This window comes from Squalius cephalus, assembly GCF_949319135.1.
Source record: "Squalius cephalus genome assembly, chromosome: 4".
Classification (NCBI taxonomy): domain Eukaryota; kingdom Metazoa; phylum Chordata; class Actinopteri; order Cypriniformes; family Leuciscidae; genus Squalius; species Squalius cephalus.
Window position 1 is genome coordinate 19825357 of NC_137125.1, and position 13783 is coordinate 19839139.

The following is a 13783-nucleotide window of genomic DNA, read 5'->3' on the forward strand; positions in this document are numbered from 1 at the left end:
CTTCAAAAATAAAGGAATGGTTTTACTGACACATTTTTGTAACTTATTCTAGTAAATACAAGTGCTGCTGAGTCTTGTATGAATGAGGATTCTTCAGATATTGGCATCAATGCACAGTCTGCTATTGGTAAGTTATAAAAGACTTCTATCTTGTCAAGATTTTTTTTTTTTTATCATTATCTGTGTTTTGGTAAATTAAAATACAATTAGATTATGACCATTTGTTTTCTTATATATGACTTTTGGCTTTCAAGATGCTCGCTCGCCTCAGATAGGGTATATTGCCTATCTTGTGATCACTGCAGAGTCAAGGCAGCAGTGATAAGGTGCAAGGACTGTTTGCCAAAACCACATTACTGCGACAACTGTGATGTGTCAACTCACCAATACCTTCCTTTGCATAACAGATTATTTTTTAGAAAATTTCTTTAAACCTATCCCTCCATCAAGTGTTGTAAAGGACATCAATGGCCAACACACATTATGTGAGCAAGGTAAGAAAAACGTATTTATGAATACACAAGTCTAAAAGTCTAAGTCATATTTTAATTATGTTCTTTTTTTCTTTAGCATGTTTGTTACCCATCCAAGAACCTCAAAATATTTGTGATTGTGTGCCTCAAAACATGTCTGTAAGTGCTGGCCGATTAGTACATCTCATCAACATAAATGGTATGTATTCCTTAAAAATGAAGTATTTATTCAATCCAATTTTTTTATTATTCAGGGTTGTCATTGTAACTTATTTGGATTGGATTGTAGGTCGCTATGACCTCTCTTTGCCTGTTTGGAGCTACATTACATGCCACAAAACATGGACACCTGAGCTGCAGGACCTTATCCAAAGTGGTTACTGGCCAGGCTCTGTTGCATTTCAAACTATATATCAGGTTGACCTATTCACATCTTTTGAGCAGGTCAAAGTCACTGCACCAGGCCTCTCAAGACAAGCATTTGTGAACATGTTAGAGCATAGGTCATGAACATTTGAACGGGTACATTTTTAAAAAATTACATCTAATTTTGTTAATGAACTTTTCCTTACCCCCAATTAATTTTAGTTTTCTTTTTCCACTGCTAGATCGATACTATTTGTGGCAAAGCATTCCAAAAAGCATTTTTGGAATGGACATATTGTCGTCATGAGAAAGAGAAGCTCAGTGGAATAGATCATTTCACATCTGTCCCAGATGCAGTTGCAGCGTCTGTAGATGGAAACCGTAAACTATACCGGTTTAACAAAGCCAGAGAGTAATAGCATAACCAATATATCAAAGGAATATTTATATACATGTTTATGTTAGTGTATATTGACTTATAATCCAATTTGTTCCACTGTAATTAATATAGAGTAGAGGAGCAGCCTTTCTACGATGGAGTTTTCATTGCCAAGGATGAAGATGTAGCAACATTTGTTGATTTAATTCAACAAAAGACCAACCCAGTATGCTTCCATAATTTTATTAGTATTTTTGTTGTTTAACTGAAATATTACTCTTTACTGATAATGCTGTTTATTATTATTATTATTATTATTACTACTGTCTTACAGGTACAAGGGAGAGGCAAATGTGGACAATCCACATGGGCTGCTGCCAGGGAGACCTCAAAGAAGTCCAGCAATAAATTGGATGAGGAAGGGTTGGAGGTGGCAGTTTGTAGACACAACATCTTGCTTAAAGGACTGAACATGCAGAGGGGTGAAATATTTGCTTATCCAATGTTTTTGCAAAAAGAAGTGGCCTCAAAAACAAACTGCAGATTCTTCTGCACAGACATCATGTGTCGATATTGGCCCTACTTACAAAAAGTTGCACAGGCAGTTCCATGTCTGCAGCCGTTAACAGAGATGAAGCCTTTTCTTTCTGTTATGCACGCAAAGGGACACTCTACCAGCTGTGAGGTAACTCTGTTTTAAATGACATGAAACAAAAAAATCCTGCACACTGTCAGTACTTGCACACGTATCACAATAGCCTATTTACAACGTTTAGGTCCTGTAGGATTGAGTGCGAATCAAACACAAATTAATCTTCCAGGTGATTTGTTCAAACATAATTCGACACAGAACTCAACATTCCAGAACCCAAATCACCAATCCAGAGCCATAAAATCAGGCTCCAGCTAGTCTACGCTAACCAACGAAAACCCCCAACTAAGAGCTTTTATGAGCCCAGCTAAAGGAAGAACTTGTCAATGTGAGATGGCTAGGAAGAGAATGATTGGTTCAGAGATGACAACTCAGTGCCCAATAAAGATAACAGCAGAAACTACTCGAGCCCACAACATTCCAGACCCCCTCCTCCTTAAGGACCTCTGAACGACCAAACCAATTCTCTTCTTTTCAAACCAGAAGACTGAGATTTTTCCTATAACAATACATAAAATCATCCAGAACAGTTTCGATGGACTTATACTCAAACATCATGCAACTACATAATCCTGTGTTGTTTCTACCACTTATATGCATGTTTAATAAGATTATATCCCATGTAAGTCCTTTAATGGTTATAACTGTTAGATGTTTGAATGAAAGTGTGTTGTGTTTCATATCAGTATGATCGTATGCTCGAGATTCAAAAGATGGCTTGATTGAAATCTGTGTAAAATGTTCGTATTCTTATAATAGTAATAATGTCTAAACTGTAGCCTCTGTTCTCTCTGCTAGTAAGGAGATCCCAGATAACGCATGATTTATGACTTTGAAAACAAAGCCAGTGTCTAATTGGTCCGATCTCTTCAGGAGGGGGGACAAACTTTGAGTTTAAAAATCTTAGACAGAAACAAAGCTCTCTCTCTGCTCTCGCTCTCTCAGACTAGGAACCATGTAAACGCGCAGACGAAATAACCCAAATCAAGATCTGAAGAACATGGGTTAAACAGCTTCATTCAAGCCATCATCTACTCCTCTCAATTTCCTTTCTTTTCTTAGTTTCCTTTCTTTTCCGTTGTGAGTCTCGGTTCTAAGTTAAGTTTTGCGACAAGATTTCGAGCCACGTTTCTTCTGCAAAGCCAGCTTCAAACAAAGAATTTCATTACGCCACGTGACTGATCACGTGACCCAGACATCAGGCACGAGGAGACCAGCCAACGAACGGACCGGGAAAACCCCTTTCACGCAACAAAAGGGAATCCCCAAAAGCAAAGACAAGCAAGTACTGCCTCCAGACTCTTAAGCTGAACTGGTGTATTTGATACAGATTTAATAACCTAGGAAACGATAAAAGGGTTAAACTAATGATTGATGGTTCATTCAGGTTGTGTCTTATAAGTGCATAGAAACTTGGGATTACATCATCTCACTCTTAAACTCACTCTTAAAACTTAATCTTTCCTTACTCTTTTCTTTCTGCAACACGTATGAATGTGTATGTGTGTGTTTGTGTTAGATATTAGTTTTATGTGTTAGAATAATCAATAAAGTCTTGTTTGTATTTTAAAGAGAAATATTACTTGTGTTATTGTGCTTACAAATTTAATGTCTTAAACTTCTGATCTAAGTTACCTTGCTAACTATATATAGTTCGGATATTTATATCCGTTGCAGAGTTGATAGTTACAGCCAGTTCAAATGAACCGCGAACGAGTCATTTGCTCGGTTGTAATAAGTGACTTTTTTTGAATTCCCTATAAATTAATTAATAATTCCCATGACCTTCATCAGTAATATACCTACATGCCTGTAAACTGTAAACCTACTGTAAACTTTAATAATGTTTGTGCAAGTACTGATAGTGTACAGGATTTTTTTGTTTTTCTTTTTTTTACCTGCAGTTGTGTAAAGGTAATCGTTAATCGATTGTTTTAAACAACATGAAATTGTACATGTGCAGGGTTCTCAAGTTTTATCAAAATCTTGGAGTGAGATCACATGTGGTTGGGGGAGGAGCCCTAATGGAGCCCCACCCCCACCTGTCCCCGCCCCCCAATTTTACCCATTGTTCTAAATTAACCAGCACAAATTGAAATTATAACAATTGGTAAATCTGATAAATGACAGAGCAATTAATCACATCAAATATACTCTTTAATGTTATATTTCAAAATTACAATTAAGTTACAAAAATTACAAAAATATAACAAATTGCTCCAAACAGTTTGGAAAAACAAATATTTTTGCATTTTGAATGTGTCTAGTCGAAATGGTATAATGATTTATTGTGTGGTGGGACATTGAGAACAAATGACATATTAGAGTATTATTAAGGTATGTGTGTGTGTGTTTGTGTGTGTGTGTGTGTGTGTGTGTGTGTGTGTGTGTGTGTGTGTGTGTGTGTGTGTGTACACAAGAGTACACACTCCAGCATATAACATGTGTTTTGTGTTGCAAGTGTTTGAAAAATACAAATGCAATGGCAATCAATGATTAATGTAACGTTATGTTTTGACAGGATATAAAATATTACCCAGAGCACTCTGCTTTAATATGTATGTAGCCTTAATGTAACTAGAAATACTATTAATACAGTATAATATATAATATAATTTAAAATAAAATAAATACATTTAAATTTATTTAAAATAAAATGAAGAAATACATCTTCATTCCTTCCCATACCCACTAACATTTCCCTTAGTTTCAGATAACGTAAGCTAGCCAAACTGAGCCAAAGCTTCTGGCCTGGTTGCAAAGTAGTTGTAGAGTTTTTGACTGCATCAATAATAATGTATACGATGGGCTATATATTAAATGTTCTAGCCTAAAAATGTTAGACGAGCTTTCTTCCGACTTACCTTCTCCATCATTCACGAGTGTTCGCGCGATGTTGTTGGTTACCTAGTAACGAACGTACGGTGGCCGAGAATGTTCCGTCAACTTCCGTGTGTTCGCGCATCTATGTTGCCTATTAACGAACGCAATCTGGCCGAGATACGTGCTGGCGGCAGGAAACTTCACTTTGTGTGCCCGCGCCTCATATACAACGTTATATATAAAGCTTGTAGGACAACTTGGTTAGCATTGCCTTTTCAGCGTGAGAAATACACGGTGTGGCGTGTGAGCGTGTGAACTGGTTGAATTGCGTGTGTCTCACGGCCAATGCGTGAGACTTGAGAACCCTGTCATGTGTCAGGATTCCATCTTCACCAACACGCTCTCCTTCACCTCCGCCCACTCGTTCTCTCTCTCCGCCCAGTCATCACGTCACCCGTTCACTCTCCCCTGATTACTGAGCACCATCACCTGTGTCCCATTACCAGCACTCCCTACAAAACCCACAGTCTCCCTTCACTCAGTGTCTGGTCTCGTCATTACATGACTCACAGACTCCTGATCACTCACCTGGATACCTACCTGTTGCAATCCTCTCCGGTCCGTCATTCCTGTATTTTGCTCAGCCTTCAGTCCATCCTGCATCCACCTAAAGAACAAAAGAGAGAGACTTTACCAATCCAGATAAGCTATCACCATTGTTCTGTGTTACTATTACTCACCATCTGTCTGCATCTCCGTTCTCTGCAAATAAAACCTTTAACTTACCAACCTTGTCTGCATCCTCTGTGATCCGTGACAACATGGTCTTTATAATAATAATTTGTTACATTTATGTAGTGCTTTTCTGGGTACTCATTTTCACTTTAATCTTGTTCTGTCTGTTAAATTGTGCCGGTTTGTTTTATAGGTCCAGTGGAGTGGTAAAAATCAAACGGGAGCAGGCACGGCATTAGTGATGCGCGGGTCGTCTCATAACCCGCGGGCCTCGCGGGTAGCCGTCGGGTTGGGGCGGGTAAAGAAATTGTCACTTTATTTGCGGGGCGGGTCATTAAAAACAAAATAAAATTAAAATCCATATGTTGCATGCAATGTCCAGCCTATATTAAATATTTGGGAATATCAATCTAATCATATTTTAGTAGGTTCTTAAGGCCGTAGCAATGCAACTTGCGTGATTTTCCCCAAACCTTTGGCGTCACGTGACACAGCTCGCGCAAAGCAGCTCGCGCCGCCAGCCACAACAACAAAGACGGAGAAATAAAAGTGAAGATGGAAGCTGAGGTGCGGGAGAAATTGAGGTCGGGATTTTACATAATTAAAAGGAAAAAAAGGTGAATGATGAATTAAATGAATACAAACGCTGCTTTGTAAATATTTAAAATGTTTAAATCATTATCTTATTAACCCTCTGGGCTTCTTCGCCCGAAAACGGGCGAAAACTTGAACGTTTCGAATTGTTTAATTTTTTTGCTTCATCGGATGGGGGTGAAACTTGGTGACTTTTCTTTTATTACCTATATGAACACACAAAAAAATCAAGGAGATGATTCTGATATGTTAAAGGGTCGTAAAAAAAAAAGTCACACTTAGCTTCCTCCCGCCCGAAAACGGGCGACATAGGAAATGAATGGGAAATACGAAAAAATAGGAAAACTCAGAGAAACTTTTGGTGGTACAAGCTACAGATCAGCCACTGTGCTGAAAAAAAGTGTACAGCCATGAAGGGGTGACACTCTAAAACATCAAGAGTGCAAAAAAGACACCCCCCCCACACACACACACACCCACACACACAAACACACATACACACACAGAGAAATGAACTGGTAAGACTGAAACAGCAAATTTTGCCCCAAACTATATAAAAATTATATAATCATAATAACTCCAAAACTATAGCAAGGAGAGTCAAAAGGTAGGTATCGTTTGAAAGAACACCTTTTAAATTTTTTGAAAATATAAATTACATTACATTTGGACATTGTCCCGCCAAGAAACGGTGGATAAAAGACAATATATATATATAATTTTTATTATGATTTTGCATATCTTTCATATTTGTCATGGAATAACTCAGGAAGGAAATAAGGTAGGAGGAAAATTCTTTTTTTAGTGAAGTCCCCCTACATGTTAGCTGCATCTGGATAAAAAAATAATAATTTTTGGATAAAGGAATCAAAAATTACAGCATTTTGAAAAGAGATAGCCTTTTTGTACAGTCTTTCACACCCCCTCATGGGCAATTTTTTCTCCATGAAGAATATCTTGTCATAAAAGCAATAGATTATGTTAATTTTGGGCTCATTTTAATTGTAATAATATGCTGTAAAAAATGAAGTGCCATTTTCAATTATCTGAGAATGTTTCATGAGCTGTATGATGTTTTTGACACATTGCAGTACATTATTTTATAGATTATGAAAAAAAGAGAAATTCTATGTATCAGCAAATAACTCAGCAATACTTAAGAGTTTTTCAAAGTGGATACATTCACTGTAAAGTTCAGACTCTAAGCTTTCAAATGACATCAACTTTGTGTTTATCAAGGCAAGATTTTTGAAAAATATGGTAATAAATATTTTCGCAGCTAGGTGGCGCCTGCTGGCGGTACACTTGGTTTTAGAGGGATTACTCAGCACTCGTTAGGAATTAATACATTTAATTAGATGCATTAAAAAGCTGAGATTCTAAGCTTTAAAATGATATATAATTTGTGTTGTTCCATTCAGTGGTTGATTAGTAATAAATTGTTTTCTTTCCGAATGGGAATAAATCAAATAAATAAATAAAAAAGCTATAGGCCGCCTATGGGCGGTTATAGGACATGACACAAATTAATAAATTTTGAAGCCACTAGGTGGCGCTCTTCTCACTTGAATTTTTTTTTTTTTTTAGGCCTGCACTCTAATTTGATGTGAAATGTTGCATTTATTGAAAAATAAAATAAAATAAATAAAATAAAAATATATATATTAATTCTAATGGAAAAAATAGCTCATAAAAATTACATAATTAATGCAAAGTATCATAAAAAATTCTAAAAATTCTATATAATAATCAGAAAACATTATAGAACAAAACAATATTTGATTGGTTATCCTAGGACAAAGTTAAGTACAATTTTAAGGCTTCGCCCGTTTTCGGGCGGGAGGAAGCTAAGTGTGACCCAATTATGAAGAAGCCCAGAGGGTTAATATGACCAGATTTATGGTTCATATTCAGAATCGTCTGTTATTGCCAGTTTACATGGCGATGTTTCCAAGCACTTTCAGGCTGAAATAAAGGCTGTTTTCATTTACATTACAATGCCTAGTATGTCTATTTAATGGTCGAGGGTGCGGGGCGGGGCGGGTTGTAAAAATAGATACAGTGGTGCGGGGCGGGCTGGGGCGGGCTGGGGCGGGCTGGGGCGGGCTGGGGCGGGCCAAATAATTTCATAAAAGCGGGACCCGCGGGTTGGAAAAAAAGCCGACCCGCGCATCACTAAGGCACTACTATAGGTGAAGAAGTAGAACAAGTTAACAGTTTTCTATCACGTGTTGCTCTTACAACAAAGTATATGAGTAAGGCTGGTAAGTGTCATATGTATGTAAGTCCGTAGATTTAGACAATAGAATATAAAATTTCATAGTCAAATTTAAAAATGCATTTTGGCTGAAAATTATAGGGAATTGAAGTAATTCGGGCTGAGCACCGATGGTGTAAGGACCCTATTGGAATTACTCCATTTAGTATTATTTTATTTTATATTTGTGCTCATTTTAGTTGTTTAGCTTTTCATAAATTGCGTAAAGGAATAGTCCATTTTAAAATGATGCTTTTTTTCATAATTTACTCACCCTCAAGTTTTTTAAACCTGTATGATTTCTTTCTTCTGCTGAACACAAAAAAAATACATTTTGAAGAATGTTGGTAACCAGATAGTTGATGAACCCCATTGACTTCCATAGTATTTTTGTCCTACTATGGAAGTCAATGGGGTCCATTATCTGTGTGGTTACCAACATTCTTAAAAATATATTTTGTGTTCTCTTGAAGAAAAAAATTGAGGGTGAACAACTTGAGGGAGAGGAAATGGTGACAGAATGTTCATTTTGAAAAGCTTGGAATATTAATGGCCAGTGAATAGGCATTTAAGGTTTTATTTATTTATGTGTGTATAAAAGCTGTGTTTTTTCCATTTAGCACGAGTGGATATGATCACCCTTCATGCCAAAGGATGGAATGAAAGAAAGAAGAAGAAGAACCTGCACATTTACTTGTCTAGGCGGTATATCAAGGTACCACACCTTTAAAACAGTGTTGTTTTAAACCATACATTTACTATTCATTTCTTTTTAAACAGTCATATTCAGTTAAGTGCATAATCTCACCTATGTTTAAGACTGGGCAAAAGATGAAGGAAGCCAAAGATGATATTGATACTTTGCACGTGACGTCAGTTGTACTGGCTGGCGGGCAAGAACGTCATTCTCTAGCAACGAAAACCAGTAAACTAATCAAGGATCTTGCCAGGACGTTGCCAGTTTTAATATACAAAAGTTGGTGTTTTGAGGTGTACACGACATGCCAGATAGTTGTTGTGCGATTGGATGCACTAACCACGTTTGTTGCCCGCCAGATATCACGTGACAGCCAAATTTGCCATAACAGCCTCGATTGATACTTTGCAAAGTCCAAAGAAGAGCTGCAGCAATGGGTGTGCGACGTTAAGCGATGGGCAACTCAAGGTGCATTCTCAATTTTTGTTTTCCATTGTTTTTATATAAATTAAATATTATAATTTATTTTAAGTATTTTAAATCTTAAAATACTGTTCTTGCTTAATGCTTAGTTAATGTCCTGATTCAGTAGTCTAATATGCTATTTTAAACAGTTCCCGATGGCAATAGAACCAACGATCCAGATGGGTTGCAGCATCAGATTGAAGGGTTGTATTTGGGCATTCAGCAGAAAAAAAGAGATTTGTATCGCCTTACAGGTAAATAAAATGCAATGTAGGGGTGTGACGAGATCTCGTGCCACAAGATCTCGCGTGACTAAAATGTGACGAGATGAAATAAGCATAGAATGTGCCACAGTTACATTCACATTACATGCCTCCACTGTCGTTTGGCTGTTTAAAATAAAATAAAATAAAATAAAACCATTGTAAACTATTGTAAAGTCTGCTCTGCTCATCCAACACGAGCTGCAGTCGCTAATGGCTCGTTTACACTGAGCGGTACGGTACAGTACGGTATGGTACGCAATTATTTCCGTTTCCAAAGTCAAAAGTTTTGAATGGTACCGAAATGCCAAACCGTACTGTACCACTTTTTAGGTACCCTTCCGTTGGGGTACCTAGCACAGTGGTAGGGTACTAAAGGGTGGAGCTAGACTCACTGCAGGATGTTGATTAGTTGACAGAGAAACGTCACTTGCGTGTGCTACAAGCGGAATGACAACATAAGAAGTGCCATTTTGTAATACAGTTGAAATATAATACTACTGTTACTGTGTCACGAAATGTAGTTTTAAGAGTTTTTCAGGTGAGAATGTAGTTGTTTAAAGCTCAAATCTGTGGTTTATTTATAAAGATTTATGAAAATTTGATCCAGGTTGTGAGATGCAGGCGATCAGCGGACGCTCAATGCTCATGTACCCCGCCTGGAACAGCCTTTCCTCGGCTGGTCCTTCTGACGTTTGCCGCTGACTCTGACGTCTTTGTAGTAGTTAAACATGAGATATAATTTGTCTTGTGTATATCTAACGGGCGATATTTGGTCTCGTGAATCTATAATTTGTTCCCTGGCCAATCGTTCTGGCTGAGGGCTAAGTGAAGTTTCATAACTTTATATATTTAAGCTATTTAACTTTACCGTTGTAAGGTTAGACTAGAGCGCTGACTTTATATGTTTGACTGAATTGTTTGCTTTATTTCTTATTGTATAGCTTCTTGTACCTTTTACATAATGGCTAATATTGATAAAACTGAAATTTAACAAAAAAGAGACTGAGTTTTGTCATTTTAAATTTTATTACAGTGAAGATGATCTGTAATGTTGTTTACTGCAACATCTGTTGTTTAGTACAAATGCACATATTGCCTGGACCATATTAAAATGTTTAATATTTTTATATTATATTTAAACAAAGAGGCAGGGTTGTATTTTATATTTTGTTTTGTTGCAGTGCAGTGCAGTGAATGAATACGCGTTGCCTGAACCACATTTGTGTGGCTATAATGTTTAAGATTTCTTTATCTTGTCTTGTTCTCGGGTGCTGCGCTAATCACGCCGCCCAAGTAGCAGTGCTTCGCCTTCTGAGAAAATAGTTCCCAGTATTTAAACGTTTAAAAAATGTCTGTGTCTCATATGACCTTGTTATTTGTACACACTGTGACTATACAAATCACAACATGTAAATAGGAAAATGTTGGCGTTATCAAACTTATTGGGATTAGTACACTCTAAAAAATGCTGGGTTATTTTTAAACCCAAATGCTGGGTTGAGCATTTCGACAGTGTTGCTGGGTTATTTTCTCCGTAATCAGCTGACAATGACCCAGCATTTGGGTTTGTTTTGGAAATTTTGACCCAGCGCTACCTCCTCGCGAGTCGCGCGCTTTTGTCCACACTGTTCAAAATCATCACTACGTCAACAGGAGGACGAGAGGTTCAAGCAGGAGCGAGCGTAAAGGTGAGCAACCCTGTTTTATTAAAACTATCCTAACGTTAAGTAACGTTGGTCAAAGTCGTCAGAAAGTCAACAAGAAGTTATGTTGAAATGAACTATGAATTATTGACGACGGACCAAATGCTCTAACGTTAGTCTAGATTTTGCGTCTGTCGAACTAGAGACCGTTATGCTAACGTTACGTTACACATACCATTCATTATTTTTACACGGTCTGTCATCAATTATTCCACTTATAACACGGTCTCAATGTCTAAGTACAGTTGTTGGTGTCTGTTTTATCTCCAGAAATGTTGACTCGGCGGTGTTGGATGGATGCAGTGTACGTTAACGTCACTGGCTAACGTTAGTGGCTGGATATGCTAAAGAAGCTGTAAGTCTAACGTTACCTATTATTTAAATGTTTTTGTTAGTCATTTTCGAAAGGTAGCTTTACATAAAATATTTTATTACGCTTCAGTATGTTCTCTGTGTTTGGGTGCGTGCGCCTTCATTCAATTTGGCTAAGCATTTCTGCAGAAAACAGTGATGTCATCGTCCAGCTCAGTACAATTCTTATCAAAAACTTTCACTGTTCATTTGAAGTCAGTTCAGTGTTGCTTCAGTTATGTTCAGAAACTATGTAAAGATAATCAAAGTAGTTACTGAAGTACAATTTATTTGGTCTTAAACCGGCTCTGTGTATATATATATATATTATAATTTTTTTTTTTTTTTTTTATTAACTGGAGCCAGCATAAAAATTAATTTTAAAAGCATTGTATAAGACATGCTAACGTTGTAAAGATATTACTAATCAGATGTTTCCTTTTCTTTTACAGCAATGGACATTTTTGTTCAACAAAAACTCCTCAACTGGAATCTTGAGTGCCTCATTGAAAAATTGCTGGTAAATATGTGATGAACAATTTTGCATTTCAAATTCTCTTTCTTTGTAGGTAATCTTTTTTCACAGTTGCATCCAGTGCCAACCCTAACCCTTAACAAAGTTTGCTACACCATTCACAGTAAGCTCAAAAACATGAATGGCCAATTTACTTGTCCAAAGTACAAGCACATGACAAGACTTAATGTCAAACCATGTAGGGTGAATTTAGGTGAGTAAAATTTAGTGAGTAAATTTGCATTTTAAGGTGAACTATACCTTTAATAACAATAAATGTTTTTAGATTACCAGAGTAAATATTTAACTGTTATATATTTAAGCTAATTTCACTCATTCTAAGTTGACCTTAGTTAGAAATGCACTTTTCTTAATTTAAAAGCTGATGAACGAACAAGTTCTAATTTGCCATTTTTCTATTCTTAGATTCCAAAGGCATACTAGCACTTACAATCCTGCCTGTGATTCTTCCCCCGCCTGTGTACAAGATTGGCCACAAAACCTTTCGGCCAACTATTCAAGAGGCAAGAACCTCTTCATTGATGTACAACCGGTAAGTAAAACAACAGAAGACAAAAAGAGTAGGCTAATTTCTTTACACCTGTTTGTAGGGCTGCACGATAAATCGTTTTAATCGTTTATGGTTATTGCTGCTTGAATCTGACACGCATTTCATTTTCTCACAACTCTTTAAAGGATTAGTTCACCCCAAAATGAAAATTTCCTAATAATTTACTCACCCCAATGTCTTCCAAGATATACATGTCTTTCTTTCTTCAGTGGAAAAGAAATTAAGTTTTTTTGAGGAAAACATTTCAGGATTATTCTACACAGAATGGACTTTAATGACAACCAACTATCCCAACGTTCAAAGAAGGTTCAAATGTCCGTCTCAAAGCTGCTTCAGGGTCTCTACACAATCCCAGTTGAGAAATAAAGGTCTTATCTAGCAAAACCATCGGCCATTTGTGGTTTAATAGTATAAATTTTTTTTTTTTTTTTTTTTTTTTTTTTTAAATGACTAGATAAGACTGACATTTGAACCTTCTTTGAACATTGGGATAGTTGGTTGCCATTTAAGTCCATTCTGTGTAGAAAAATACTGAAATGTTTCAGTACTGAAACAAAGTATAAAAGGGGGGTACATGGAACAAGGATTTAAAATGGGGCTGTGTTTTTCCTGGCTCAAAATGAGGCGGAGGTGGTAAAATCCTAATAATGTATTTTAATAATAAGATAATTAAAAGTGTATTTTTTTGTAGATCATCATGTAGCCTAATGTGTTTCCTACAGTATTTTTGTGGGTTGAGCTCGCTACCTCTACGGGGGTCCGGGGGCATGCCCCCCCAGAAGAAATTTTTGTACATTTTAAAGATAAATTCATTAATCTGGTGCACTTTGAGTCACCCGAATCCACTGTTAAAAATAAATAATCCACCCACAAATCACCCATATTCTTTGATTTAGATATCTGCATCTGATCATCCCATTACAATTATTCAAATTCT

The 13783-nt window shown here is 36.8% G+C and overlaps 3 long non-coding RNA genes across 4 annotated transcripts; all 3 read left to right on the forward strand.

Annotated features, from left to right (window-relative positions):
- The first annotated feature begins 417 nt into the window (after nucleotides 1–417).
- LOC307156705 lies at nucleotides 418–956 on the forward strand. The gene is made up of 3 exons (XR_013820781.1): nucleotides 418–494; nucleotides 571–672; nucleotides 763–956. It is a non-coding gene; the product is annotated as an uncharacterized lncRNA (long non-coding RNA).
- A 257-nt stretch (nucleotides 957–1213) lies between these two features.
- On the forward strand, nucleotides 1214–1393 carry LOC307157807. The gene is made up of 2 exons (XR_013821082.1): nucleotides 1214–1251; nucleotides 1351–1393. It is a non-coding gene; the product is annotated as an uncharacterized lncRNA (long non-coding RNA).
- A 9957-nt stretch (nucleotides 1394–11350) lies between these two features.
- Nucleotides 11351–13068, forward strand: LOC307157843. 2 transcript variants are annotated; one of them, XR_013821100.1, is made up of 3 exons: nucleotides 11351–11395; nucleotides 12214–12281; nucleotides 12702–13068. It is a non-coding gene; the product is annotated as an uncharacterized lncRNA (long non-coding RNA). The 2 variants fall into 2 exon arrangements; XR_013821101.1 differs by lacking the exon at nucleotides 11351–11395 and adding an exon at nucleotides 11692–11765.
- Nucleotides 13069–13783: the final 715 nt, after the last annotated feature.